Genomic DNA, 7,029 nt, shown 5'->3' on the forward strand with positions numbered 1-7,029 from the left:
ATACTAATAAATGCTCAAAGTATCCAAAAGAATTCCTCACGCACACAAGTTATTTTTATTCATTATAATTTCTTTTGTGTCAAGTTATTTGTATTAAAAAATGTCAATTGATTAATTTAAATAATAAACTATTATTTGTGAATATTCGTGTTACACATCTACTTTCGTCACAGGGGTCGCTGTAACTTGCTTATTAAAAAGAAGTTTAACAAAATCAAAAAATTTGGGGCATTCCGAGAATTGAACTCGGGACCTCTCGCACCCTAAGCGAGAATCATACCACTAGACCAAATGCCCTTACATGTTTTCTCTAGAAACTTGTCATAATTTGTTAATCATATAAACATATACTATTTTTGAAAATATAAAATTTGTTATCTATTGATAATAATGATTTAACAACCTAATGTTTTAAACAATATGGTAATTGACTATTGATCATTTATATTTATTCATAGTACAATTTTTTTTTTATTACGCTTACATTTTAAATGTTATAAAATAGCATGAATATGTCTACTTAGATAAATATATTTACTCTTTAATACTTGCATCTTATAAGAGTACATGTTGTAAAGTGTTTACACATTTGTTTAGTTAGTATAATTTACTCAAATATTTTGTGTAATTTAATCTTGTAATTATTTCTCTTATTAAACTAATCCACATAATTTTTTTTTTACAACTTTGGTACAATTTATTTTTAATTGATAAAAATGAATATAATATATATATATATATATATATATATATATATAATAGTAAATTATGTTTAAAAACAATATTTAAATAAGTTACTTAAAAAAGTTTAAATATGTTTATCGAAACTTACACATGAAACTAAAACTTATTTTTTAATCTAAATTTTGATATATTTTGATCTCAAAACTTTAAAATGAATTAATAAAGTCTTTTTATCCAAAAACATTAAGATTTTTTGTGTTAAACAATATTTTAAAGTGACATTTACACTTAAATGTATTCAAACGCTTAAAATAATTTGTAAGTAAAACAAAAATAAGAACAAAAGAAGACATGAGTGTTAAAAAGTATAAAAAATACTTTCTTCCCATAACATACACCTTTATGGGTATATAAATTGCATATTCAATAATAGAACAATTATTTCTTTTGACTAACATTTATATATAATGACAATGGTTCCGTCGCAAAGTGTCTAAAACATGAACATAAAATTCTATTGTTCTATGTCAAAATATAATTATCATAGTTCATAAAGCAGTAAGATAAGAGTTATATAAATAAGCAACAAAATTTTGACTAAAATAAATGCAAAGAAATATATAATTTATTTTTTAACGTGATTCATGCGCATGTATTGTCCACCAAAAAATAATTGAAGTATTTGGAATTAATACCTCGTATATTCGGATAGGTATTAGAATTTGTACACATACATAAATATTGAATTCTCCATATGAAAATCAAGTGCATATCTAATTTCAAGTTGACAAGTTAGATTTTTGCCCATTGATTTAAGTAATGTCTATGACTTTTCATTTCGGAATAGATGACTATTTTTATTGAATATACCTGCCAATCAAAACCAAATTATACGAAATAATGCATTAGAATTACACAACACTATATTTAGGTAAATAATTATACTTTGAAATAGGAGAACTTTGTGTGAATCTGAAATATCTAAAATATTTAACAGATTTAAATGTGTAAAAGGTATTCGTACGAAATTCTTTTTAATTTTGAGTATTTAATATCTATTAAGTAATTTTATGATAAACACGTGAAATAAAAAAAAAAAGGAAAAAGCATACAAGAGTAAAATTAAAAATAATAATTGGTATTCTTTTTTAAATCTTTGAAATAAAAGTTTAAAAAATAAATTCCCAAAGTATAATTAAATATTAATAATAATGCAGAGTTGAATAGTTGTAAGTCAATGTAAGAATTTGGAAGTGAAAAGTAGTGGTGCTTCAACAACCACGTTGGAATTTTAAATGTCCTACTTCATTTTCCATGCATTCATTCGTGGTTTCTACTTGCATACTCCATTTGAAGCAAGTTGCTTATCAAAGTTCTTAAATTAAAAAAATTGATATGCTTTTTTATAAAAAAGAATCTTATATAAGCAACTATAGATAAAGTTGTTTAGCTATAAAGAAAATAACTTTTAAAAGTTAAAAATATATTGTTGTTTGATTATAAGTGATACCATTAGAAGAAAAAAAAATATTTTAATGACATTTTGAAATTATAATAAGTTTATAACAGTTTTATAATTTTATTTGAATTAATTGTTATTAAAGTGCAGCAAAACATGGATTATTTCAACTCTTATTGTTTCCTTAACATGCAATGAGAATTTTTATATAAACATCATCTAAAAAACCAAAAATAACGACTTATGAAAGTAGCTTTTGTCGTTGTCAATAAAAAAAAAAATGTCTTTGTTTCTTCTCACAATGTATTTATTTTTTATTTTTATCTTTGGATTTAATTTAGACAATCATCCACAAAAATCATCATTTAAAATAGGTTAAAATAATGGTTTGTACAATAATCATCAGCATATATATTTTTTGGGTTGTTTTTGTTTTGTAGCGTTATAAGCACCTGCATTTCAGAAAATTATCTCCCACACATTCAAGCACAAATATACATCACAATAAGAATAACTTTTTCTTTAAGAAATATTATGAAGACATCTTTATGAACTTTTTCATAATTTAAACTTTAAGAACATGATAAATCAATATATAAAATTTTATTTTTGAAATTTTAATATATTGAAATTATTTTAATCAAGGTTAATTTAAAAATTCCCTTTTGAGGACAAATAGAAGATAATAATAATAATAATAATAATAATAATATATTTATTATAATCAGGATAAACAAAAAAGAGAGAATAATTTCAATTTTAAAATAGGAATAAATGATAACTTATATATAAATAAAAATTATCTGAATTGATTTGCATTTGCTTTGGAATCTTATATCATTTAAATACTCATAAGATTATAAAATTAATAAAACTAAGCGATCTATTCAAATTCAATTAGTGAATTATTCCTTAAAACTCATTTGTTTGGTTAAATAAACATAAATAGCTAGTATATATTACTTTTTTCATTAAAATTGTTTTTTTTTCTTTCTAACATTTGTGAGTTAAACTTAAACATTCTTTAATAAATAGTAAATGTCATTTCAATTGTTATATTGTGAAAATGTTACTTAGAAATTTTCATATAACAAAATTAATTAGGTTATAAATGAGAAAACTCAAGATTAATGTCTTTTTAAAGAAATCAAGCTCAACCTTTTAATCAATATCAATTAAAAAAAGTCAAACTTAATATATCAATTTCTTTCACAAGTAAGTCCAAATTCCAAAAACTTAATTAAACAAGGTTTACGCATTTTTTTATGACCAATTAAGTAAAATATCAAATTTAGTTCAAAATGAAAAAGTACATTCTTATTTAATTTAGTCGAAGTCTAATTTTCTTTAAAATACTTAAAATCTCATAAAAATTTCACTAAATTGCAATTCACTATTTTTTTTTACATTTCAAATCCGTAGATATTTAATAATCCTTCAAAATTTGTGCTAAAAAGTTGATAACATGAGCCAGAGGGAAAATATTTAATATTATTTTACAATGCAGATATTTAATTAATTTAAAAACCTATAACATAGAAAACACATATATAATTTAAAACTAGGGAAACTTCAAAATAATGAAATTAATATTTTTCTATCAAAAAATAACGAACTGCTATTTTAATTTCTTTTACGTAATATATATACACACACATATTTATTTGACTATTTAGATATTTTGCTCCTAGAAAAAAGTTGCTCTTAAAAGATCACTAATAAAACTTACCTCTGCATATGTTGAAATGAAGTAATACAATATATATTAATGAGTTTTTTTTTTAATGGGGAAATTCATTTATAATATAATATGTGATAAATAATAATTTTCGAAAACCTTCACTCTTAAACTTAACCAGCTAGTTTAAAAATTATATTTCGAAAATAAAAATAGAGAATTTAATGAAATCAAACTTTGACATTGATATCTTCATCACCAATATTTTTATTTTGGCAACTTAAGTTTTTAAACAAATAACATAAAAATAAACTGTTAGTCTTTTGTTTTGTCCTTTGAGCAAGTGGTTCAGCTTCAAATGTTTCAGTCAGTTTGAATATTAATTGTATTTTGGAGTGTGAATAAAGTTATCCAATCTCATAAAAAATCATCAAAACAAAAAGAAATTTTGATTATTCTTTTAATTGTATCGAATTTGTGTTTAAATATAATTATAAAAATAAATTATTTATTTGAATATAATAATAATTATATTAAATTTGTTAATCTAAATAAATAAAAAAACAAAGAAAACTACCCCTGCGTAGTTGAAGAGAAAACAATAAAACACACTAAATAAGATTTCCAGTAGCAGTGTACTGTTATAGATAAGAAAAGTTTAATGTTTAACCTGCAAATGTGAAACAATTTTTTTTTTTTTGTGCTTTCTTCTCCAAATTTGGTTCTAATAAATCATTTATCGTCTATTTCCCTCTCTCCCTGTTCGTTGTGCTTTCATCTTATGTATTGGCTATAACAAATTATACAATATACTGTTTAATGTGTTGATTTAATTAGCTTTTACATACATTATTAAAATATTTGCAATTTTGGACTAAATTTCACTTTATATTAAATAAATTTACATACATTTGTACAGAATACGTTATTTTTCAATCTTCCTCTAAATTTGAAGTTTTATTAAAATTTTAATTAATGTCATTAATCGTCCTTTATTTATTTTAGTGTTTATATTTTTATTTGTTCCTGTAATTAAATTGGATTTTTTATTAAATTTTAATTAATGCAGAATTTAGTAAAACTTGAATACAAAATACAGAAATTATAAATGATATTTTATTAAATACAAAATTTAATGTTGAATTTTTATTAAATTTTAATTAATTGATATGATATTTCAAAAATATAAATTTTTGTGGATAGTCAATTTTCAATTATAGATAAATAAATGAAAAATTATGAAGAAAATCAAATAAAACAATATGCATGAAACTGAACTTGAAATGTAAAGGAGTGGGTTGAATTTTTAAAAAACCTTTCATAAAATAGAAATAACTGCACAAATATAATAACTGAAAAGGGATTTTTTTTTTTCAATTTTTTATAGAAATATAATACATGAAAAGTTGTGTCATCTTTGCCAATGTGTCAAACATATTCTGCAGATGATATTCCTTAAATTCATTGTTTGTGAAAATATTGCTGTTTTGGGAAACCACTAGAGGAAGACTTTGTTTCAAATGTAGGTTTTCATCTTCCTCTAAATTCAATGAAAGGAAACAAAATTCAGAGAATCCTAAATTGAAATAAATAACCAATATAATACAGAGAAAGGAGAAAAAAAGAAACCCTACATAAACAGATAAAGGACAACAAATGGTTGAGAAAGAAATAAGAAAGACCTTGTGAAAGTTTTTGAAATAGTGCGTCAGACAAACAAACGAGAATGGAGAGAGAATTATATTGTGTAGATGCAGCTTTGTTTTTAATAACTGACACAATTTTTCAAATTTTAAATATAAAAATTTATCCTCTTGTCCACATTTCGTAATATCTGTTTTATACTTAGTTATTTTAAAAATTATTTATTTTATAAATAATTTACTTTTAATCATTTTTCTACAAATCTCTTTTGTCTTAAATCATTATTTAAATTTTCTTTTACAAATCTTATTTTTTTATAATTTTATATTTAGCAACTATTTTAAAAATTATATATTTGTTGTTGATCTTAACTTTCTTGAAAATTAAAAAATGCGAATACACAAACGCGACAGCACTATGTTTGCTAGTAAAAGTAAGGAAAATAACTATTAAGAATAGAATTGAAATAGTAATTGTGGACATTAAAATAATATATTTTCTTTATATATTATTATAGATGTTATAAGTTTTAAATATAAAAAAGAAACTATTAAAAATAGAAGTGAAAATAGTAATTGTGGACATCAAAACTATGAATTTTTTATATATATACTAGCAAAAACACAGCATTATCTTGTGTGTCCGCGTTTTTTAATTTTTATAGAAATTTGAGTTAAGATAAACAATATTTACTTTTAAAATATATAATTAATTTTTAAAATAGTTGTTAAATAAAATAACTATTAAAAAAAAATAATGGTTAAAGGTAAAAGAAATTTTTAAAATAACAGTTAAAAGTAAATTATTTATAAAATACTAATTAAAGAAAATTAGAAAAACAAAATGTGGACACAAAAAGATGGTCTCTTTATTTATTTATTTATATATATATATATATATATATATATTTTGTTATAGAATTAACTCTTAAAAAATTATTTCCTAATTTATATATAAGCTATAAGAATTAGTTTGTAATTAAAAGTAATTTTGAAGAGATAATAATATAGAAAGGTTAAAAAATAATAAATAATTAGAAAATATAAATAAATTCATTAAGTAATAAATTATTCTTCTTTACTTTATTATTATTATTTTTTGTTTCATTTAAAGAACTTTTTTGTTTCGTTGAAACAATTTTCGTTATTTCTCAATGATGATTATTTCTTAACAACCATTTCTCAGGCAAGTGTACTGGTACGTAGTAGTATCAACAAGTGTCGTATCCACAAATAGTTAGCAAGTATATTGGTAGTTTGATTTTTGGTTTTTTGGTTTTGATAGAGTAAGTAAAAATAGATAGTAGTTATTAGATAGATTAAGTCGAGAAGAGGTTATGAATTAATTTCATCTCATCTTCTTCTACTACACCACTATCATTTTGTTTACTTATTATGCAAATCATTCAATGTCCTGAGAATACTCTTTCTATGCAAATCTAGGTTCAACCCTAATACACTATAACCTAAGGACTTCAAACCCAGTGTGATTCCTCAAACTCTTGGTAGAATGAATCATTGCTTTAATGTGCAAGACTATCTCCTTCAGCATCCCCTCTAGTTAC

The 7,029-nt window shown here is 22.0% G+C and overlaps 1 non-coding gene across 1 annotated transcript; it reads right to left on the reverse strand.

Moving 5' to 3' along the window:
- Positions 1 to 225: 225 nt before the first annotated feature.
- TRNAP-AGG (transfer RNA proline (anticodon AGG)) lies at positions 226 to 297 on the reverse strand. Its single transcript has one exon. It is a non-coding gene; the product is annotated as a tRNA-Pro (tRNA).
- Between the last annotated feature and the right edge of the window lie 6,732 nt (positions 298 to 7,029).

The sequence above is a fragment of the Vigna unguiculata genome, chromosome 5 (genome assembly GCF_037176805.1).
Source record: "Vigna unguiculata cultivar grain cowpea cultivar isolate G323 ecotype 2 chromosome 5, ASM3717680v1, whole genome shotgun sequence".
Taxonomy (NCBI): domain Eukaryota; kingdom Viridiplantae; phylum Streptophyta; class Magnoliopsida; order Fabales; family Fabaceae; genus Vigna; species Vigna unguiculata.